The sequence below is a fragment of the Protopterus annectens genome, chromosome 1.part2 (genome assembly GCF_019279795.1).
Source record: "Protopterus annectens isolate FY-2018-M chromosome 1.part2, PAN1.0, whole genome shotgun sequence".
NCBI classification, from domain to species: Eukaryota; Metazoa; Chordata; order Ceratodontiformes; family Protopteridae; genus Protopterus; species Protopterus annectens.
The window spans coordinates 72734181-72760321 of NC_056727.1; positions in this window are offsets into that span (position 1 = coordinate 72734181).

The window sequence follows — 26141 nt, forward strand, 5'->3', positions numbered from 1 at the left end:
GCTAACTCAGGTAGGCATGGCCCTTTCAGCTTTCCAAGATGGGGATTATGCTTGTTTGCTGTGGACATCGATATTTAAGGCAGAAGGTTGGTGTAGTTCTTATATCTGAAGCCAGGGGTGTAGCCAGTGATTTAAATGTTGTACTCAGACCTGAATGTTGCTGCTTCCAGTACACACTTGTCAGTGTAGAATTGTACTCACCCCTCAAATTGCTAACCCAAGATACATGGGAGTATGTACTTTCTTTTCTAATTGTACAATTAACTGCCATACAAAACTAGTTATTGAGATGTATTCCTTTGGCACATGAATTGTTTGTGAACTGCTATACTGTGAATATTAATTTACTCACTTCAGAACAGTTTGTGCTTTTTTAGTGTTGACATTAGCACAGGCTGCTCAAGAAAACTGGACAAATTTCAGTACTGAGTATGCCTACCTACATCCTTTGTAGACCCTGAACACACAGGTATATTCTACATTTGGGTAGGGGTGCAGAAGTACAGAGAGCATTATGTATTATTGTGTGAATTTTATCTTGCTGGACTTAAAGGGTTGCTGTGTACCTGTTAGTTTATCAAGGCAAGTTGTCTGTCTGCATAGCTCCCAACTGTGGACCTATCCACATGGTAGCCAGAGGTTAGCCTGTTATTCTTTGTCTGTGCACCACACCGGTCATTTCAGCACTGGAACAATGGCATTGTTACAGTTGGTTGCTACCAGTACATGGCTACATCCTTTGGTATTTCAGTGTTGTACTCCTACATAAGGGTATGCTTCTGGAACTCCTTCCAAAGCTATTTGCACAGTGTATAACAGCAGAAAAGCTGATACGCCTATGTGTTTCTGCCTCTGTCAGGCCTCTCAAACACTCAGGTACTTATTTGAACAGACTCAGGGAAAAGTAGGTAAAAGTGAGAACACCTTTAAAATACTAGTGCCATTAAGTTGAGACTTTGAGAGAACCAGAGCATATGGATTAATACACCTTTTCTGAAGTACAAGCAGTGTCTAACTCTTACTTATTGTCATTATTCATTAAGTGTAATTCACCACCTTTATGGCCGACGTCAGTATTTTTCAGAGGGATTCAGAGGGACACAGCTAAAATTTGTTTCAAAATCAGGAACATCCCTGAAAATTAGGCACAGTTGGGAGGTATGGCCTCTGCCCTAATCAGATATGCCAGTGTTTGTCCTGTTATGATACTGTGTGGGGGTTGTAAAGTGCTGCTGTAACATTATTTCCTGCTAGAATGGCTGCTTCTCTTATCACAGTCATGTAATGCAATTCCACAACAACTGCTGGTAAAGATCCACAGAACAAGTTGTGTGTTATGGCATTCCGATTTTTCCTTTACATTCAGTCACTCTGATGCATGATATATTTATTTCGGCACCAACTTATTGTATATCTACTGTGGCTTCATAATACTTCATGCAGTATAGTGTGTACAAGGTCCCGGGTTTGAGACTGACAGAGGTGTTTTATTTTGCTGCTGAGCAGAACAAGGGCCCTCACATACACTGTGACTAAGGCACTTTCAAGCAGTTGTAAGTGGGTTTGTGCGGGTTTGCGCAATGCTTAGCTAAGCGCACAGAAGCGCACACTCGCGCAAACCCACTAACTACTGCTTAAAAGTGGTTACTCCCGTTAATCCCTGTGCTCATTTCTTTGAAAGAAAAGAAAATGGGAGATAGGAAAATGGTGAAAAAGGGGCACAAAGAGGGAAAGACAGTAGGGAAAACAGCTTGGGATGTGCAGGACAGGTGTAGGGAAGGTCCATAGCTGCCCATTTCTGCATATGCAATAAATTTGGAGGGAAATATGAAACTTTCCACCCCTGAGAGAGGGGTGAGGACAACAAAGTATGTTGTACTGCCAATTAAATTACATTTTATGTGTCCAGTGGACATGTGTGCAAAATGGGCAGCTATGTATGGGGCGTATTTTTTTGGGAGCAGATTGCCCTTTTTTTTCTTTTTTTTCAGGTGAAAGTGGAATGTGGGGTAGGGGAAGTAGGTATATTTAGGGAGGTAGGCTGGGGGGGTAAACAGACAAGACAAACAAGATGCATACAGAGGCGGAATATGACATATGTGGTGGGTGAACACCATTGACAGGGAAGGATGTTTGGAAATCGCAAGCCCATGAGCCCACAGATGCCAACAGTGGAACTGAGATCCCCACCCATGGGCAGTCACCACTGCACCTTCACAGCCTAGAGGTTGATTCTGCTGGGGGCTGTGTAGGAGAGGCAGGCTCATCCATGATTCACGCCACTCGTGCCTCAAGCTGGCGTAGAGGATCAGCGACAGAACGCTCAATCTCTCTACACACCACAGCCCGGCCAGTTCAGAGGGAGATTGGTGGCCCTCCTCCACCCACGCTTGCACGGAGAGGATGAGCCCCATCCCCTGCAGCACTTCCACCTGAAGATGGTACAGGGCCAATGGAGGAGGAGGTCCCAGGCTGGGCACTGGACCTGCTGGTGCTAGGTGCCATCGCCAGCTGAGGTGGGACAGGTGGGTCCGGTGGGACTGGCCTTCCCCTACATTCTATGTTTTGGAGGATTGAATGAAAATATGGGTTAGTAACAGTCAACAGCATTCCAAATTAGTCAAAACAGCATGCATAATTATTCCCATTAACCCAACACACCATAGTTCCAACAGTTGAACAGAAAGCATAACACATGCATATATAGAACAACAGTGGACATTACAACAGCATGCAGGTTTAATTGATGGCAACAGGCCACCAATATTGTGGTATTTGAACAGGGCGCATGCATCAAAATAAATGCAGATATTCATAAACCAAAAGGACATATGTCCCAACAAATGTTTTGAGATTAGACATACCCATTGAGGTGTGGAATTGCATTTTTTATGCACATACAGAAGGGTGGAAAAAGATAGCTCCATTAACAACTTATATATCCTTCTAGTTTACACTACATTCCTATTAACTGCAGTTATATGTCCCCTACATGTATTATTACACTACCCAATTGTCCTTAAATTGTGTAATGGGTTTTGCTAGATCTTTATATACATGAGCTGTATCTGACATACAAAGTGTCCGCAATGCAGATGTTACTGCTACATATTTTGTGAGTTGCTCAGAAACACTACTGCTGAGATGGTACACTGACAGCTCTACTTTCCTATAATTATCTAGATATGTTCAGGTGAAATTATCAGTTATATGTTAACAGCTCCCTGCATTTCTGGCAGCACACTGACATTTCTGCGGAACACAATACCAAGCTACTCATGTGCCAGATTAACCTGTACATGCTGGGCATGAACCAACAGTTGAGGACTGTAAATATGCTTAAAAGCTACTGGCACTCCCTTCATCCACTTTATATGGGCCTACCCAAGTGTGGGTTAACAGCGCTTAATACAACAGTACTATTTCTATAATGCAAGAGTACAACAACATATCAAAGAAAATGACACAGACACACTCCAGGAATTATACCTTTATTAAAGACTTAAAACACTTTTCTAGAGGCTCTCTCATTTATTTTATATAACAGTACATGCAGAATAATTATTAAAGAATTATTATACCTTTATTTATTGGGTTAAAACACTTTTTTCAGGCTCTCTCATTTATTTTATATAACAGTACATGCAGAATAATTACTAACCTGCCTGGTGGCGCAGCCTTAGCAGCCTATCTGCATAGGCTTGCTGGTTCACAGCACGGACTGCTGCAGCTGTGAAGTAAATGAAGTGATATTGAGACATACCTATCCATAGTATAGACTAGAATAGCAATTCTTACATACTTAATTCCATGGCTACTTACTCAGTAGTGGGGCATTTTCCATCCCACGGGCTTCCTGGATCCACTGGTCCAGTTGATCCTCCTTGCATCTCTTCAGGTCTGCGTGGTGGTGTCTGACCTGCTCACCAGTCCGAGGGATGCCTGTGGCACTCGTGAGTTCATGAGCTAGACGGTTCCAGGCTTCCAATTTGTATTGAGTGCCCTGGTACTGGCCCCGCAGGAGTCTATCCTCATGATTATGGACAAGGAGCCAAACCATTACTTTTGACTCCTCAATGCCCCAACGTTGCGCTCAAAATCGAGAGCCCTCTCCAGAATGGCTATGCTGCCTGCAGATGGGAGCTACAACCAGTTATGGCAAGTATTCCCACCTATGGAGCTTAAATATGCCTCATTTCCCACACTTATTTGTGATTGGCCAGTTTTGAAAAACTTAGCTAAAGGCACACCTGCTTAGCAATGGGTAAACTTCCATTGATATGTATGTGTGTGTTGAAAGTGCATGGCTGTGAAATGCTGTCATGGCTTAGTGGTTCAGTACTGTGATTATGGTGCACAGTATCCCGGGTTCGAGCCCTGTCATTGCTTTTTATTTTACTACTGGCCAGACCATCTAGGAGGTGTGGCTGTGTTTAGCCAACTTTGCTCAACTTTGCCTGACGTTGCTCTATGGTGCTCTATGGTGCTCTATGGTGCTCTACGTTGCTCAACGTTGCGCTGGGTAGCACGGTGCGCAGCTACATGCAAACATGTTCTTTGTGCTAGTTTGCACGATGCGCAGCTCCGCGCAAAGCCATTGCGCTAGTTAACGCAGTGCTCAGCTACGAGCAATTATATTTAAATATGCTTAATACTGGTAAACTTTGCTTAGCAGTGCTTCACATTGCTTAAGATACGTTACTTATGCATCCATCAGTATGCATAACCATTTCACCTTTTTATCTCTCTCTCTCTCTCTCTCTCTATATATATATATATATATATATATATATATATATATATATATATATCAAAATTTGTTCACTACTACATAGGCCATTTCAATGCTTTTTACAAAAATTTAAATGATAAATGTCAGGAATTATTTTTATATACAAATTTCCAACAGAAAATAGAGGGGGGAGTGGTGGGACTCAAACCTGGAATGCCTCCTCTTTATGCAAAGGCTTTACCACTATGCTATTGCTATTTAACTTAATTTGCATATAAGCTTCTTATTATCCTCTAAGGTGTCTAAACTGCTAACTGTAGCTAAGCAATGGGCAAACCCATGCAAACACGTACAAATACGGGCAGCTATATCGGAAATAATAATAAAATAAAAATGTTTACATTTTTAATTGTACAGGGATTTAGAATGTGGGGGAGTGTAGTGTTGGGTATGTACACAGTTGAGCGGACTCGCTCATGTATGTAGACACTTCCCGAGTGTCAGACTTGCAGGGGAGTGGATTTTTGGACTGCTCGGCAATCCAACACGTCCCCTTCACTCGTGCATACTCCATGTTAGCCTTAGAGTTGAGGCAGCGCGCCCTCATTAATATGCATGGCACGCTGCCGTCTTACTCTTAGACTGGCTCTTCTGTGTAAGACTAATTTATTCTTACACGTAGGATTAGTGAATCCTGGGGCATGTATTTAAGTTTAGGATTTTACAAAAGGTTTTTAAGAACAAGAGGAGATGAGATATATTTAACTTGACAGAGAAAGCTGAATATAAATGGATAAACTTCTTTATGGCAAATGTATTCCCAGGTTTTAATAAATTGAATAGTATAAAACCTATCTTGAAGCTGAAGCAGTCATATGTTAGTTAAGCTTTTATGTATAGTTATATATTTTGTATATATTTTTGTATATTTTTATATACTTCTATATACTTTTTATATACTTCTTTATATTGCTTTTGTTTTTATGATCCTTTGCAATGCAGCATTGTTTTCTAATGATCTTCTTAATGAGGTAATTTGAATGTTCTTTGATTGGCTGGTGCTGGATATTTATTGTGTGGTTTTATGAAGTGTTTTTATTCTTGAGAAAGAGCTTTGACTTGAAAGCTTGGATTATAGTAAACCTGTTTTGTCTGTGGATGGTCATGCTTTGACTTACTTTGCTGTGTGTATAGTACTCACTCATACCCATGATAATGCTATGACAAACCTACAATCACATATTTACCAGGAACGAAATTTAAACGTTTGCCTGCCTATCTAATTATTGCTATTACACTGATTTGCATTTATCACACATGCCACACAGCTAGTAGGGTGAAGACTGTTTCATGGCTCTCCAAAGGTGAGCAACATTATCATCCCTTGTAATGTATGGCAATGTGAAGTGTATTTGGAGAATAGGGCCTCAGAATGCTGTCTCCTACAAATATGCACACTCACACACACTTACAAACACACACACACACACACACACACACACACACACACACACACACACACACACACACACACACACACACACACACACACACACACACACACACACACACACACACACACACACACAAACATACTCACATTTGCCAGGTCTCAGAGGGTAAACCACACCTGTCTACTCATTGGTAGAGCAGTGTTATGCTGGCACTGCAAGCTCTAGGTAGCCCATATGGAGACAGGTGTCACAAGGTACCTTTACAGTGCAGTACAGCAGCAGCCCTTTCTAAGTAAAGCAATGGGGGGAGTAGAAGGTGAGAAGGTTCTCAAAGTATTTTCAACTACAAGTTTACAAACTCACAAACACTGTTATACTCAGTAATGCACACAGACACATTTGTCAGTACTGAGGTCCATTGGTGCAGGTGTCCCTGGGTGTGTACCAGGCTAAGCCCATGGAGATATGAGAAGAGTAAGGTATGTGAGTACACTGGTATCATGGCACCTGACATTTGTCAGCATGCTATCTAGCGACTACTGCCACTTAAGTGATCCCCAGCGTGACAGTTATATTCACCATCCACTCATCTGAATTTCTTTTTAAGAGGGCAAGTGAGGTGCTTTGACTGACATGTATGCAACATATATCACATAATGTGGCCAGTGTCTGGGTTATGGACCTGTCCCCAAGCATGTTCTGTTGAATGTGGTAATGCGGTTGAGGTATCCATGGCATGTGCTGCATACAGATTGGGGTTTTCTAGCGTTAGCATTTGTAACACAGCTGGGCAGACATGGCATTGTCAGTCCAGCAGGGATTGCCTGTAAGTAGACAAGATGTGACTGGGGACACTTGGAGGTTTTGGCCTCTTTCCATATCAGACAGTCTTTTAACGAATGGATGTTTTCTAAACCTAAATTTGAATACGAGGAGCATTACAAGGGGCGTGGAGCTAGTGGCTTCAATTATTCGGAACTTCAACGGCGTTTTGAAAACGCATTGTACCGTTATAGGACATTGGAACTAGACAATTTATACCTGACGGAAAACCTAAATAAAGGTACTGTACCTAAGGGCCTGAGGGTATACAAATACCCGAATCAGGTCATACCGGGGAGTCAATTTCATAAAGATCTTATTGAGGCTTTTGATCAATGTGGGCGCAATATTGTTAAAGCCATTATCAGAAAGAACAGTGATGAACTGTTTACATTACAACAAGACATTTCTGATTATTTTAAACGCATTTCCGATGATTTGTTGTTTGATTTTGATAAATATCATGATATTAGAAGGGAGGTTGATTTACACTGTGAAACTGTTTTGAACCGCAAATATAAGAAACTGAGAAGGGATTTGTTAGAGTACGAACAGGGGCGACAATATCCCAGTCCACCTCCACCTAAATGGCAGTCTTATTATCATAACCCCGAGCAGGTTTTTCCATCACATAGTCCCTCAAGGGGGGTTAATGAGGATGACAGGAATATCGAATCCCCCCATGGTGAGATACATGAAGTATTTGGTGATGGGGAACCAGCTCTGCGTAGGTCAGAGCGTATACGTCAGCAGGGACAGCAACCCCCTAGTAACCACCACCCTTTAGATCGAGCCCCTCTGGTCCAGAGAGGGGGAGGGGGGTATGTTCGAGGGTGGAAGAAAAATCAGAGGCAGAACTGGTAAAAAACAATGGGCAGGTTATTACAACTTTGGGACAATATACTTTACATACCCAAAATAACTACCATATTTATAATTATAGTGATTTTGTTATTTCAGATCATTGCTTCCAGTTGTTTACTAAGGGGTTTAAATTTGTCCCTAAAAAACGTAGCAATTTAATTCATGCTATCTTAGACCTTAAACTTTTCATCCGTAAACTTAACTTAGAAAACCTGTTGGGTAATTCCAACGGTACTCCTGGTTTCTTTTTGAAAAGATCTAGCACCTTTAACCCTCCCCTACACCCACAGCTTAAAAACTTGGAGAAAAGGATTGAGGGCAGGTTTAGGAAGGAGTTGGGATTGGACCGCTTTGTGGCCAATTTAACATTGCAAGAAAGAGAACTCCTTGAACAGCTCAGTAGTGATTCCACCTTAAGGGTTATGGAACCGGACAAAGATGGGGGGACGGTTATAATGGATTGTCTTGTCTATCAGGGTAAGATGTATGATATTTTACATGACCATGAAAAATATACTTCTGCTTCTCTGAACGAAATTAACGTGTCCTATCACAAGATAGACCTAGTTATTCAGGACTTGTTAGACCAGGAGGTAATTGATTTTCAAACTTATACCTTCCTTTCCAATTCAGAACCCAGGATACCTTCCATTTTCGGGATACCCAAGGTGCACAAAAACCCCCTTGATCCACCATTAAGACCCATTGTAGCAGCACAAGGTTCGAAGACCCACACTATATCCAAATTTGTGGATTGGAGATTGAAGGAGTTATGGGGTAGGCAAGAATACATTCTTAAAGACTCCTGGGCCTTCCTGCATGGTGTTACTCCCCACCTACTCGAACCTAATATGGTATTTTTAACTATTGATGTGGTGGACCTTTTCTCAGTTATTCCCAATGAATTGGGTCTTGAATGGTTAGAAGAAGCTTTATGGGAATGTCCCCAGATCACCAATAATGATGTGCATGCTATTACTGAGTTGTTGGGTCTTGTTTTAAAGAACAATTTTGTGTTCTTTTTGGGTGAATATTTCCACCAGGTGACAGGTGTTTCGATGGGGGCGAATTGTGCACCTACTTATGCCGACATTGTCATGTATATATGGGAAAAGAAATACATCTTGGATAGCTCCTTTTCCAAATCTTGGAATCACTATTGTAGATTCCTTGATGATATTTGTATTTTTTGGACCGGACCCGTGGATGATATTGGAAAATTTATAGAGTATATACATACTACCACTAACTTCTTAAAGTTTACACATCATATATCCTATCACAGTGTTAATTACCTTGATGTGACACTTACCAAGGATGACCAAGGGATAAAATCCAATATTTACCGAAAACCCACATTTTCCAACGGGTACTTACATTATCAGAGTTCCCATCCTAATTTCCAGAAAAGGGGGATTCTCAAGGGACAATATGTCCGTATTTCCCGGATGACCTCTCTTGATGAGGACTATCACAAGGAATGTGATATTTTGCAATCCCTATTTTTGGAAAGGGGTTACCCTGCACCGTTGATTAAGGCTGTGCAAGAGGAGGTCACTTTGGCAAGGTCATCCAGATTTGCTCCCATTTTAGGAAAAAAGGTTGTTAGTCCCGAACATGGACCCACAGGTAACACGACAGACCAGTACGTTGGTTGTTTTACCTTCATTACTGAGTTTAGTGGAAATGCGTCCTACATAAGAAACATTTTTGAAAAAGAATGGGGCATGTTTAGGGATTTGACCGATGTAGATACCTTCAAGGATAGGGACGTTAAAACTGTATTTAGGAGGGGTACTAATATTAAAAGAACCCTGGAACAACAAGATGTTTCCTTTCAATATTCTAGAACCAATACAGGTACTTTCAAGTGTGGTCACTGTTCTTCTTGTAAGCATGTTTTGCAAGCTAGTCATGTTTATTTGGAGAGTAGAAGTAGGGACATTAAGGCAAGGGGTCATTATAATTGTAAGTCTGGTGGGCTTGTTTATTTGGCAACATGTCAGAATTGTCCGGCGTTTTACGTCGGCAAAACCGAAAGGTTATTTTCTAGACGTATCTATGAACATATTTACGATATTGCCAAATGTAAGAACACCAGTGCCTTATATAAACACACTACTTCATGTGAAGATGCCAAATTTTTGTTTTTTGCCATAGAGGTAGTCCACAAGGACATTAGGGGTGGCCCATGGGAGGCACGATTGGCCCACAATGAAACATATTGGCAGATTTTGTTGGAAGCCAACAAATCCCCTGGTTTAAATGAATCCATCTTAATAGTGCCTTATTTGAAAATTAAGGCACAATATATTAAATAAAAATAAAATTAAAGCACTATATATCCAACAGTTTTTGTATATTATGGGTTATATTTATTTTATGAAATTGCTCCCTTGACTTTAATTTATTTGTGCAATTCATTGTGGATGCAGTTTAATATGTAATGTTCTTTTTTAAACATTTGATGAATATTCTTTTAAAAATGTTTTTTAAATCATGTTTTTAGGTTAATTAATTATGATGAAGTAACTAATTGATTAATTATCTTATTTGGGGAAGATATTTAAATTGAGTGTAATGGGAAACTGTTTTATCTGATGAAGTCTTCTTGAGAGACGAAAACGTGTGTGGTGCTTGTCGCTGGAATCTTTTGCACGTTAATAAATTATTTGTGATTAATTTGTGCCTTATCGTGAGCCTTTTGCCCTGATAGCTACTGGACTGGCGTGGCTGCTTCTTTCTTTCTTTTTTGTGTGGTTCGTATATTGCAGCATTTGTTTTGGCATATCAGACAGTTGTTTCATGCCTAGGGTCGTACATGTCAGGTACACTTGCAACCTACCCAATTGTTGAAGGTGTGTACTGATTTACATGGCAAATGGGCCATTGGACCTACTTATTGGCCTAATGAGTGGGGAGTAGAGGGAGACATTGACCTCTTCATTCCTGGATGACACACCCTTAGTTATGCAATGTGCCACATGGAAGGTCTTTCTGTCCACAGTGGCAGTGTGGTGGTCAGAAGAGAGGTTGCTGTCAAGCTGTGTTCACAGACCTCCTATAAGGACATCTGTCTCCATTGGACTTCCACCAATGTGGTAATTTGTGGACAACACATTTATTCAACAGGGGATTGGGACACATTACTTGACATTGAGACTAAGGCCAGTTTTCTGACAACATTTGGAGGTGTCAGTGGTGACTTTATTCAGGATGTTAATATAATCTGGGGATGTAAACAGAGCCCCCAATTAGCGATTGTCTGCAAACATTGTTAACCACAGTTCGTTCCTGTTGGGCTGGATATCAGAGCCACACACAGCACACAAGACTGGACACAGGACAAGAACCTGTGGTACTCCACACATGACTGTTTGGCAGTCTGATATCACTCATGACTGTTTTGCAGTCTGACATAGAGTCCACTGCTTTCACACTGTGAGTTCCATCTGTGAGCCAGTTTGCAGACCACTTAGTGACATAGGGATTAATTAATAGATGAGTGTGTTTGCTTATTATTCCTGAGTGTGGAATTGTATCACAGGACTACAAGGGCCACATATCTTGTTTTGGACTCCATATTGTTCAACAGTAGTACCACATGACCAACAGATTATAGGACTGAAGAGTGCCCACAGCTACCACAAAAGTGGGCCCTGTACAGTGGACATTCGGTAGTTTGCTGGGTGGACCACACAAAAGTGTAGCAACCCCCCCCCCAATAGATATGGATCACAGTGTTAACAACACAACCACAGACAGACATACACACACACACATGACAGGAATGAGATTCAAACCCCTATCTTCCTAGTTTACTGTACTATAGTATTACACATTTGTCAGATGTGCTACAATGCTTACATAGTTGATAACTATCCAAAGATGTCTTTAAATGTGAGTAACATCAGCAGCAGTGATAAAGGAGGGAAAGGGAAGTGTAGCAAGTGCTAATGGCCTCAAAATAATGTCTATACAACTACAGACACTCTCACACAAACAAACACACTTTTACCTTTGCCAGGACCAAGATTAGGGCTCCTACCTAGCTAGTTTATGCAATACAGTATTACACATTTATCTGACATGCCACAAATCTTATATATTTCAGAGTATCCAAAGGTATCTTTAAAGGTGAGTGACATCAGCAGCAGTTATAAAGGAGGGCAATGTGAAATGGAGTGGGAATGGCCTCAAAATCATTCACCTACAAACACACACACAAACAGACACACCTTTCCATTTGATAGGACTGTAATTAAGATTGCTACATAAATAGTTATTGGTACTCTACTGTTACATAGTTATCACAGGCACAACAGAGCCTATAGGGCTGAGGGCTAACAAAAGGAGTTTGTACAGTGACTGACTGCAGCACATATTCTGATATTGGGTAATGGGATGTGTACTGGGTGGGGATGGAGTAAAACAGCAATTCCTTCACACAGACACAGAGATGCCAGAACCGAGATTCAAAACCCTACCTTTCTACTTATTTGTTTTAGTAAGTTATGTATTTATCATACACGCTATTGAGCTTATAAATCTGAGCTGTGTCCAAAGGTACATCTAAGGTGACATACATCAGCAGATAGTGTAGAGTGGGACTATGAGATGTGTACTGTGTGGGAAAGGCTTCACAATGGTACTGTCTCTCTCACTGTTTGTGTATGTGTGTGTTTGTTTGAATTATTGTAGTATGTTGGCCTTAGATATGTGTGCATATCACACAAAACAGATGGAGATTTACCACATACCTGCCGCCTACAGCTGGGTGTGGGTTTTCCTGTCCAATGTGTGTGTGTGTGTGTGTGTGTGTGTGTGTGTGTGTGTGTGTGTGTGTGTGTGTGTGTGTGTGTGTGAAGACCAAACAGTTTACATTTTGGTGTGTGTGCTTGGATATCTGCAGATAACAGATATCTATGGTCCACTGTGGTGTCAGACATGTCTTTATTTCTCTAAGAGTAGGAGCATGCCCAGTATGACCTTCTATATTGCTTGTGGGAATCCATTCCAGGAAGAGTTGTACTCCAGTCCAGGGTTATGTGTGCTACAGCTACACCTAGCAAGCTATTTTTGCAGGATATATGTAGATAGGTCGCCAATATGAAGACATAATTGGTCCAAACATGGGGGAATACTGTGTGTAACTAAGTTTCCTATTACTGTCTGTGTTGCTTTTGTAACATGTTCTGTTTTAGCATAGATTTTTGGACATATGTACTGTTTTACAGTGTAATGTATTGTGTCATCAACTACTGACAGATATCATTGTTTGCTCACAGTTGTTTACCAGGGAAATACAAGAGCAATGCAGCAGAGACCAACATTGTGAGGCAAAGACTAGACATTGTGGCACAATCCTGCCATTGTGGAGGGGCGGCTAGAGACAATAAAGTGATAGATCATTGTAAATGCTCCAGTACCTGGGTGCTATGCTGGCTGGGGATTCCTTTCTTGTTCATTTCTCAACTTAACTGAATGGCCATATCCTGCTGTGGGCATACCTCTCAGATGTATAGATTTGCCTAGGTTATCCAAAGGCAGGACTCATATATATGGCGGATTTCCCTTCACGTTGTGGTTTACAAGCAGGTTTGTGGTTATGCATTCATGGGTTTGCAGTCAGGTGGAAATATGAGCAGACATTTGAGTTTCAGATTTCACACACTCCATGATATCCATGCATTTATGCCCCCCCCCCCCTCTGTAATTCTATCCTCTCTCCAACAGTATGGGAGCAATATCTCAGAAGTATTTCTATAGTTTGACCTTTATCACATCAGTATTTATGTCTTGGTCCACAATTCTTGCACTAGGACATGGACATGCTTGGCAGTTGTCAGCATGGCCTTGCATTTGTTTTCTGCTTAATGTGTTATGTTGTTAATTAGAACCCTATGACATTCCGTATGATGGCACTATGGGTGAAACATATGATGGCACTATGGATAAACCACGGGCATTTGCCAGAGGCCTTTAGGCCACATGAAAGTGATTCAGGGCACTGCATTTTGTCACTCATACATTACCAGGCTGCAATCCAGTGGATTCCCCTGGGTTGACATGAGCAAGTGGGTGAGGTGTTCCTGGCATTCCTTCTAGTTCATAGTGATGCATCAGTCTGGATGTGTGCAGAGTGCTGCTTACAGCTAGGGACATACCTGCATGGGACACCATTTCAGCATGATGCATCCTGTGTGTATTCCATAAAAGAAGTGTGATGATTCTGTAATCATTCTCAACAGCAAGGATATGACTGATGAAATACCCGTGGCTGTTGGGGGGGGGTGGGGGTGGACTGAGTGCATGTGTGATATGGAAGCTTATGACACCTGACACTAAGATATGACTGGGACCTTCTCCTTCTCCTACCTTGCATGTGAACATCAGCAGTGTGTCATTACTTTATAACTGTGGCTTTTGTGGTCTGCCAATGATTAGGCAGAAAACCAGTATTCCATATTAGAGGGACAACTAACGTGAGCTAACCTCTATATTTAATTCCAAAGATGTGTGCAGTACTGAGTTACTTTCTAGGCACTGCGTACAGTACTTCCACCTGTGTACTGTTTCAGTGTATGGACCCCTGTTCGTAGCCTATCCAGCTTTCTGACAGTGACACATATTGACATCTGGACAGTGAGTGTGTACAACTAGTGACATAGATGTAGCTGAGAAGCAGATTGGTTGGCACTGTAGTTGTTGGAACATGGCCCTGTCAACCCCAGTACTGTACCTAGGTCACTGAGACACAACAACCAGGCCTACATTCTGTCCACTTCCAGACAATATTAAACACTCACAAAAGATTGGCACACTGACCCCTGCATATAGTGGACATACACCAATTATCATGTTGATTGGGACAGCTCAGGCAATCTGTGCTCCACTGATATTACTCTACAAACTTATATGTTACTGCCATTTATACATGGGGTTGGGAGGGACACACCAGACAACTTTACACATTTGCACCGACTGCACTGGTATTTCAGTTACATTCTGTTTATTTCTATTTAGTATTGTATTATGCCCTTTCTTGCAGAATGGAGGCATATCAGTAAAGTACACAAGTTAGACTGTAATGGCATACATTTCAGTTTCAGACTTCTTACTCTTCATTACTATACTGCAACTGCCAGACCTGTTGTAGTATGCCTGTGTAGGTCTGTAGGGGGGCTGTTCATCATTGCTAGCATTTGTAGAGCTTTGCCCTATCTTTCTTTCCAGTCATCTACACCTGTCCTGCTGGGTGAGGCTGGGGGGTGGGTATGGGAATGCTCATTGACATCCATGTGTGTGACCTGTGGACACCCACAGTTAGTCAAGCCACCACATGTACTGCAGTGGGAGTTGACACCTTGAGTACTACTGCCTAGTATGGGGACAGCAGTATTTGTTATGGATTTCATGCTGTCCCATATAGCTGTCAGCTATCTGCTGCCATCCCATTTGACCAACCAATTATCTTGCATTCTTGCATCCATAGCATAGATATAACTATCAGAACATACTACTCCATTCAGTAATTGATAGTAAGGGTGACTTACCGTGTGCCTGGGGCAGTATTGAGGATGGTGCTGGAGGGCTGACTATGTGAGATGCACGCAGTAAACTCCCTATACATGGTAAAGTACAGGTAGTGTCATGTTTGGCATCACTTTTACTGTATGTGTGAGTTAGAGTGAGGTATCAGTCCCTGGGTCCCTACAGTGTCAGTGTGTGTGTGCTATGCATTGCCTCTTTGCCAAGCCATAGGCATACTGGGCATGCCTCTGCCTGCTTCTAGGGGCAGGCTCAGGAAGTTCCTCCTCCAAGTCTCTCTGTGTCTGTGGTGACCTTGGCAATGGTGGGGGGGCTGTGTGGCCCCTTCCCATGTTGTTCCTGCTGCAGCTGTTTCCGTAGGATCATATTATGTAGCATGGCACATACTATGAACATTTGTCCACATGTAGCTGGAGAGTACTGTAAGGCTCCACCGAATATTTCAAGGCAGCGGAACCATGACTTGAGCATCCCAAACACACACTCTATAATGATCCTGGTTTGTGCATGTGCCTCATTATGGCATTCTTGTTTGGGGGTGTGTGCAATTCTGATGGGTGTCATCAGCCACAGCTCCAGTGCATAGCCAGCATCCCCCCACTAGATGGGCAATTGGGATGTCCCCCCTGGCAAACCACTAATACAGCTGTGAGGAATGCCAGATGTGGGTATCATGATAGCTTCCAGGGCTGGCAGCACACACTTTCATGATAATGCACTGGGCATCAGTTGATGGAGGGGAAGCCCTTGCAGTTGATGTAGACCCTACCCCACTCACTGGGTGATGCTTTGATGTGGGTGTGCATGCAGTCTATGGCACCTAGTACCTGCGGGTATTCAGCTACATGGTGGAAGAGACGTATATTACTGGTCAATTCCTCACAGGTGTTGGGGAAGTAGATGTGTTCACAGACATGTGGTAGCATTGCATCTAGGAACTGATGGACTACTCTGAATGCAGATGCCTGTGACAACCCCATGATATCTCCAGTAGGTCTTTGGAACGCACATGTAGCTAGTATTCTTAAGGCTACACATACCTTAGTATCCACTGAGATGGGTTCCCCTCTGTTTGTTCTGGATGTGAGGCGAGGCCGGCACAGCTCCACAATTTGCTAAAGTATGTCCCTGTCCACCCTGTAATGCTCTACAATCTCCATGTCATGAAGCCCCTGATAGGTCACCCTGGGTCAGAACACTATCCTTCTCCTCCTCCTGGGTCTGCGGCAGTTGGCAGCATTATCCTCCTCACCACCATCAGCCTCCAACACCTAGTGATGTATCTGAGCAATGGCAGCCCCTAACATTTTGTCATTTTAAATTCCCAGGTTTCCTCCAAAGGTGCAGAGTTTGTTGGGAAATGCAGATGGTGTTTCCATACTTTATAGTAGTGTGATGCTACTGTTGCCTGTCAGATTGGCTGTTTCTGATTCATTCCAGATGCCAGCTTACTTGCTCATGGCTCGGATTTAGCCACTGTGAGTGTTAGCTGTGATTTGTGGATGATTGCCTTTATTCTGCTGTTGTCCTTTTTTTAATTAATTTTTACTTGCATCTCCTCCCATTTACAGCTCTGCAGCTACATGCCACTTGTATTATATTTGCAGGGCCCATTCTGAGTTGCAAGACTTCCATAGTAGTGATTTCTACATCAGTTCACCTTTATTTTGTGCTGTTGCCCTTTAATTCTATTTTACATGTCCTCCCATCGTCAGCTCTTCAGCCACCTGTCAGCTGTATTATTTGAGTGCATTCATTGGCCATTTCTGGGTTGCAGACTCCCACATTACTGATTTGTACAGCGTTTCTCTTGTTCTGCTACTTACTTTGCCTTTTCCTTCTACCCTTCCTCTTTCAGCCTGTTTCTTCAGTTCAGTGAGTATGAGTACACAGTCTCAGACACACACCCTCTCCTAGCTGTGCTTAGCTAAGCAGACACCAGCCAACAGGGCTCCAATGTGCTTCCAGCAAACAAGACACCCCCCTTTTCATGTTCCTTGCTCCTCCTGCTTACACGATGGTGTTAGAGCAGACACTTTAAGCCCTAGTTACTGCACTATTCCCAAGCCTTCTCCCTTAGCAACCACTGTTCCCTGCCTATGTTTACTTTCTGCATGCCATTGACTATAATGGAAAAATGAAGTCCCCCCACCATTTCTACTTCTACTCCCCGCTCCCACTAATGTACCACATCCCCAGCCCTCAATGGCCGAGTTTGGACAACATAAAATAAATTTATTATTTTATTATTTTCGAGTTGTTTTGCATGCCAGTGGCCATATATTTGGCCATTGGCAGGCAAAACCTAATTAATACATGCTTTCTGGAGCATTGACATGGCTCCATTGTATAGATTGCAGAAATGTATTCGGTTAGTAACTGAATACATTTCTGCAAGCTACACTGTTCCAGCATGGAACATACCACTTTGTTAAATCACTAATCGGGCTCATTTGCATATTTTCACCAGCAAATGAGCTCATTAGCATCCTGCACTCTGTGCAGGAACAGTGTAGGGCCACTAGTGCATGTGAAAACAGCACATACGTGGATCGCAAAGCAGCCATTTTCCATGCAGGAGTAGTTACACTGTTCCTGTATGGAAAATAAAGCACCATGAATCCTGGGGAGAGAGTTTCCACCAGTTTCCTAATATCAAAGAGGTGGTCATCCAAATGCATTCCTACAACTTCCTATTAGATTTGCAAACATAGTAGACATTGCATGTTTGGCATACGGTTAAATACATTAAATTTATCATATTACAGTCAGCATATATTCTAAGATGATTTTTTTCCATTGAGAGGTTTTACAAAGGTCTTCACTGAATAAATACAAAAAATACAATTATTACATGGATATTTACCACTTTTATGGGTGGTGTGTCTGTCATATTTATATATATTCCGTTCTTTATAGCCTGTCTTTTGCTAGAGATTCTGCATTCTTCTGTTACTGAAACTAGGTTTAAAATCTAGGAATTTATTCATATTGGAAGTAGGTAAGCTATCAAGAATATACCAATTGTTTTTAATAATGTTCTGAGTCATATGTGTGTATTAATTGTAAGCAAGAGAACCCTCACGTTTCTTCATATTTCTGTTAGATCTACAATTAGTATTCTTATTTAAAATTTTGTCTACATTTTTATCATCATTTATATCATCATCACCTTGGTTTATATTGTAATTCTCCATCATTGCAGCATATCTGCTGCATGCAAACAGGAATATATATTTGATTCAAAAATAGGTTTTGGCAGACCACCACCACTAGTTTCAAATATTTCTTGTTTCTGTTTTTTAGCATATTGCTATCTTAACCTCTTGCTTGAAATCCTTAAGAACAAAACCTGGTTGTTCATTCGACATTCTATCTTCTATGTTTAGCTTTGCATGCTTCAACATCTGGCTCTTGTGAATATTAGAGCACAAAAATGTGGATGCATACTATTTCTGTGTAGGTAGCTGTCATTCTTAACTTGTTTTTATATGCAGTTATATCAATACTGCCATTAGGCATTTTCTTAATTTAATATCTAAGAATTCTGTTTCTGAGAAAGAACAACATTTCGTAATTTTCAAGAAATGTGCTGTATTTGTAATACATTCAACAAATAGATCAAGTTCTAATTCATTACCATTCCAAATTATGAAACTATCATCTAAAATGTGTTTATACACTAAAATATTGAGTCCAACATATTCTTCTTAGAGAAGACATACCCCGGGATTCAACAAGCTCTGCATGGTGTACAGGAATAGTGCAAAAGCTGCTGCATGCAATATGGCCAACGAGCGATCCATGAACGAGCTCCTGGGGCGTGCACAAGTGCTCCTACACTATTCCTGCACAGACACAGCTCCTGTATGCTAATTACCCCATTTACTGGTGAAAACCATGCAAATGAGGTAAATTAGCAATCCAGGAAGCAGGCAGGCATCTGTGCAGGAATAATGTAACCTGCAGAAATGTATTCGGTTACTAACCAAATACACTTCTAAAAATTACAAAATGGAGGCATGACAGGATAAAAGAAAGCATTTATTCAATGTAGTAGGCATGCCAATGGCCAAATATATGGCCAATGGCATGGGAAATAGTTGGAAAATTATAAAAAAATAACTTTTATTTTTTGGTGCGGATTTCGGACGTTTAAGCGTAGGGCAGTGGGGCGCAAATGGGATCGGCACAAAAATAAGGAAAAAAGTTGGAAATAAACTTTTAAACCCAAATCAGCATTCTGCCATAATAGTCAATGGCATGCACAAGACAACAATACCATGGAATAGTGGTTGCTAAGGGGGGAGGCTGAGTGTCAGTTTTGTAACCATGCATTAGTAGTCAGTTTTATGCAAATGAGGGGATTGATACTGAATCATTGATTTCCCCTCAGTAATAGCTTGCACCCAACTGTGTAGGTGCAGCAACATCATGGTATAAACATAAGAGGTAGGTGACCTCATAAGTGGGGGTGTCATGCATGCTGTAAGCTTATCGGAGCTCTGTGACCCGTGTTTGCCCTTAGCTAAGCACAGGTAAGGGAGGGGGAGGGTCTGAGGCTGCCTAGCAATGCTTACATTGCCTAAACAGGTGTGTGCGCCACACATTGAGTTTTAAACAAAAAAAAAAAGAAAATAGCAGCTCTGTTCACATCTGAGCACTGGATATGTGCGTCACACCTCGGGGCTTAAACGGGAAGGCAGTGGGAAGGGAAAACAGCAGTAGGAAGCCAATCAAGGAGAACTAGCTTAGCTGGCAGGTGAAATGTATCAGAATCAGCCAATTACACAGGCAGCAGCCCAGCCCAGCAAACTACTATAAACTATGCAAACACCTTTCACTCTGGTTTTTCCCACAAACTCTACACTACCGGTGTACACAGACAAAGAAATTTTACCTGACAAAGCTAACAAAATGATAGGGGCTGCTGTCGATCTCATACATCAATATGTGGAAGAGGCTAAGGGTGGTGAGGATTAGAATGCTGATGATCAACTCACAGTGAGGAGAAGAGTGCACAGACCCAGGGTAACCTACCAGGCGCTACATGAGCTGGAGATAGTGGAGCACTATAGGGTGGACAAGGACTTCCTACAGCAAATTGTTGAGCTCTGCCAGCCACACCTCATATGCAGAACCGACAGAGGGAAACCCATCCCAGTGGATACCATGGTAGGTGTAGGGTTAAGAATACGAGCAGCATGTACCTTCCAAAGACCAACTGGGGATATCATGGGGATCTCACAGGCATCAGCATCCAGGATACTCCACCAGTTCCTGGATGCCATGTCAGCACATGCCGGTGAGCACATACATTTCCTCAACACCCATGAGGCATTGACCAGCAATATGCATATCTTCCACCAAATAGCAGAATACCCTGAGGTAGTGGGTGCTAGAGACTGCATGCACATACACATGAAAGCACCACCCGCGAGCAGGGTAGGGTCTACATAAACCACAAGGGCTTACCCTCCATCAACTGCCAGGTTGTGTCCAATGCCCAGTGCATTATCTTGAATGTGTGTGCTGGCAGCCCTTGAAGTTATCACAATTCCCACATCTGACATATGACACAGCTGTACCAGAGATTTGTCAGTGGGGACATCCCATATGGCCATCTAGTGGGGATGCTGGTTCCGCATTGCCGTGGCTGATGACACCCATCAGAAATGCACACATACCCGAACAAGAACTCCATAATGAGGCACAAGCACAAACCAGAATCATAACAGAACATGTGTTTGGGATGCTCAAGTCATGGTTCTGGAGCCTGGACATATCCGGTGGAGCCTTGCAGTAATCTCCAGCTACCTGTACACAAATTTTCATTATATGTGTCATGCTACACAATATGGTCCTTTGAAAACAGCTGCAGCAGGAATAGCACGGAGCAGGGCCACACAGCCTCCCACCATTAGTAAGGCCAGCAAAGGCACAGAAAGACTCGGAGGAGGAACAACCTCAGCCTGCCCATGTAGGCACAAGGAGGCATGCCTAGTTCCTGCTAATGAACAGCAAACCTAAAGGTGTACACTGGCACCAGCAAGGAACAGATGGGGGTGGTGGGCCTGAGGTGGAGTGAGGTGTTGCTTGTGCACCACATGTATCTTTATTAATACTGTCTGTTTGTTTCAACCTTGGTCTCAGTACACCATCACACATTGCAACACATGCATTTGGGATACTTGATGTTATGCATATGCTACCTGTAGAGAGCCCTGGATGATCTGATTACCCTAACCCATAGGCTACACTTATGCAGATTCCAGGTGATTGTTTACAAAGGTGCTGCACAGGCAGTATTTGCTAGACATTCCTGCAAGTCTCTCAGTGTTGCTGCATGTTCCTGGGCAGCCTCAGTGACCAGCTTGCAACATGTGTTGTCATCTGTCTTGGATGGGCATCTGTTTATTTTCGACATTAATGTTGTCCCATACTTCATAGTCACATACATGACCGTCTACACTGTTTGCCATGGTATATGCAATGGTGAGGTAAGAATATTTCTCCCTGAGTGCTACCTTTTAGATATGGGATCCATTCGATGGTTTGTAAGATGTGTGCACACCATGGATGCCTCTGTTGCAGGTGAGTGGGCAAATGTCATGGACATACTTCTTGGACAGTAGACGATTACTTGTGGAATGTGGTATTGTGATATGTCGTTGTGTAGATCTGTAATAGTTGCCATTGTAATTGTGGTGTATACACTGTTGTAGCCACTTTATAAGGGTAATGTTTCAGACATGTCCCTACTGTAGGCCATTTGTCCCACCATTATGTTCATCTCTCTCCACACATCTTGCACTGATAGGTTGTTAGGTATACAGCAGGAGTCTTGCATACTCTTCAGATATCCCACCATGGTGACCACTGTGATGCAGTTAACAGCAACAATAAGTGAACATGTACAGCATGTATTATGGGGAGGTGTGTTAAATGTGTGTATGGCAAATACCATGGCCATAACATGGCCGGTGTATTGGCAAACCTGAATAAAACAACTCTATACTCACCAGCTACAGGCTGCTGCCCCAATTGTATACCAGAAGGACCTACATAGTTGTGTGAGAGATGTAATATCAGTAGCCACACCTGTGGCACTGGTACAGGGTGGGAGCAGCATTTCAGTACACCAACAGTAAAAACCCACAATACTAGAGATTATGCACATCTGTTCATTACTATACTGCAGCAACAGGCTATGTTATCTGAAATATGTATGAAGATACTTTACAGATGAAGATGGATAAGTAACAGTGGTCTACTAATGTGCCCTGGGGCCTTTCCTGCATGCTCCTCATCCATTGTGTGGGTAGCACCCACCTCCACAATGCTATCTTCACGTTCCTGGCTTGGCTAGCAGGCGGGTGCCCCAAGGCTGGCGAGGAGCTCCTCAGCATGTGTCAATGGAGGCTCGATGGCATGACCCCCACCTGTGGCTATCTGGTCCCTCCTAACTGCAGCAGCACACTGACAGGCATGGCAGATGAGATCAGTGTGACAATGTCACACCTGCTTATAACTGCGGTTATGCAGGCTGATATCATTTACCCTGTGGACGAGCTTGTTCCATATAGCGGTCCTCTCCTGCAGATCATGCCCCCTGTGTTCAAAGAGGGTTCTGTGATGTAGTACTATGAAGTTTATGATAATGTCATTCTCCTGGGGAGTATACACAGGGAGACATTCACGAGACTTGGTACCTGGAACACATAAACAGGAAAAAAGGTCAGAGGACTTCATACTACAAGGATATAATAGTTGTTAATTGACATCCCCCCCACCATATCTGCAACAATAATTTGAACACACAAATCAATGGGTATGTTTGCACCAAACCTTCTGTTGGGACATATATTCTATTTTCAACAAATATTGATATGTGTTTCTATTCATCTTCCATGTTGAAACACTATCATTGTAACCTGCATGTTGTTGTAATGGCCACTGTGGTTCCATATATGCATGTGTTCTGTTTGCTATGCAACTGTTCCAAATCTGGTGTTTTGGGTTAATGAGAAAATGTATGCAAGCTGTTATAACTAATCATGGATTGTGTTGACTATAACTAACCTGCATATGTTCTAAAACTGCAACACAATAGCATGTTTGGGAAAGCATTTCCCAGCGGACCCACCTCTCCCACATCATTTGGCCATGGCACTGGGCCACAGCAAATCTGGGACCCACATCAGGACCTCCTCATCTGCTGGTCCTGCACTACCTTCAGGTGGAACCACCTCAGGGGATGGGGCTCATCCCCCCCTGGGAGCAGGCTCAGACAGGATCCTGTCACCTGAAGTCAGGTCCAGGGTTTGGTGCATAGGAGCTCCACAGAGAATTAGGAGATCTGCTACACCAGCTTGAGGGCCTCATGGCACTATTAGAGGGCAGCCTGCTACTCCTTCTCAGCCCTCAGCACAGCCATCTTCAGGGCCATGAAGGTGCAATGATGACTGCCCATGGGTGGGGACCTCAGTCCCACTGTTTCCATTTGGGTACTCATGGGCTTCCAATTTCCAAACACCCATCCCCATCCAAGGTGTTTACTCCCCACATGTGTCATATACTGCCCCTGTATGCTGTCTTGTCTGTCTTGTCTGTTTTCTGACCCAACCTACCTCCCAGAATATACCTGCTATCCTTCCCCAACATCCCACTCTCATGTTAACAAAAAAAGGTCAATCTGTTTCCAAAAAGAATTTCACACCACACATAACTGTCCATTTTGCACCGCTTACAACTGCTTAAAAGCACCCTAATCCATCTGTATCCAACAGCCCTTGCTCTGGCCAGCAAAAAAATGATCAGCCCTTTCAGGTGTTTCAGCCAGGACCCTAAACACCATAGCCATAGCAATTTACCACTAAGCCATCAGAGCTGCAGATATGTGTGATGTTTTCTCAAACATATCATGCAGCACTGTTATTCATATATATATATATATATATATATATATATATATATATATATATATATATATATATATATATATATATATTTATATGTATATATATATATCTATATATATAAAACATCTAAGCCACACTCTGAACCTCCTTCCTCCACAGCTGAACTGTTCTGCCTTGCTACCAAACAGAGCATCACATATGGACACAGCCTAACATTAGGGTGGATATATAGGGACAGATTGTAGATATGCCTATTACAAACCTATGAAGTTTGTACATAATACATTTCACTTTACCATGACTGTTCTGAAGGTGGTGGGGTCTGAAACTCATGTGTCTATCATGACTTCATTACTTCCCCTTTCAGCTATTTATCACACTAATATAGATGTTTGGAGGAACTGAACAAACACTATGATGTTTTAAATCTTGGCATTCTGTGCAGATCTGCATAGTTGACAGTTATGTCCCACTGCCCACAGGGCCAGATGCTATGTCCATAGCAGTTGTCCAGCAGGACATCATTACAGCAAGTCTTGATGGCACAAATAAATCTTTCAACATCATCTATCCCATTATTACAGACCAAGTACTACATTCAATTACACGCTGACATGTTTCACATACCTGTTTTATTATTGTGCTCTCTTCTGTGTACCAGTTGAATGACTTCCTTGTTTTTTTTTTTTTTAGTAGTATTTTTGTTTTTTAGTATTATTTTTGTTTTCGTTTTTTTTATTTCTCTCTCTGTATCTCTCTCTCTCTCTCTCTCTCTCTCTCTCCACTACAGGGATCGAGCTGGTTTGAATAATTTGCAGCATGAGTTTTGTAGGTGATGCTCATTATCAAGTGATGGCCTCTGCACCAATTAGTGTTCCCCACTTGCTAATTGCATGCAGCCAGCTGTGTAGTACTTCCAATAGCCAATGTCATAGCAACCCACTACTATAAATGACTACATCATGCGGGCATTGTCCCTTTACCTTTCCTGTATGGAAGACATCATTCCTGTGTGTGGGCAGCAGTGTTTCAGACAGCAGGTAGCAATATCTCTTACAACAGGTCTTGCAGACATAGGCCAACTTCATGTTTGTATAAGGTTCCAGACCTAGGGACAGTGTGTGTGTGAGTATTACTGTTATATGCATTACATACTGCTAGTTTTACAGGGTTTGCGTGTACATGCTAGTTTTGCATGTAATGCAGTCTGCCTGCATAGCTCTCAACTGTGAGCCTATCCACATGATGGCTAGAGGATTGGCTGTTATGTTTTGTCTGTTCACCATACAGGTCTTGTCTCTGAAATATCAGTGCCATTCTCTCCATTGATTGCTATCAGTACATGGCAGCATTCATTTGTGTTTGTGACTTCATATTCCTGAGTAAGGGTATGTTGCAACCAATCCTGTAACACCAGCAACTTTCGCAGTGTATAACAGGAATATTTCAAATATGGCCCTGTGTTTCAGCCTCTGCCCTCCACCTATATAAGAGGCGTTGTCCAGATGTCATGCAGCAAGAGGTTGTTAGGTAATGGCTTATTATTTGTTTAGTGCTGGCATTCCTGCTATCATTCCAGTGATGCTGTGGACTCCCACACAAATTGTGGGGTAGGGTCCATATATATGAGGGATACAGCTGGACAAAACATGTGCGACCCTGTACACTCCGAAGGTCAGTGTATGGATAACACTGTTATATGCCCTTGTAAGACTTTTTATTATGGGTGGGGTATTAAATGTTTTTAATCTAGACTGTTACAATGTGTGAGGGATATCAGTAATAAAAAAATATTAA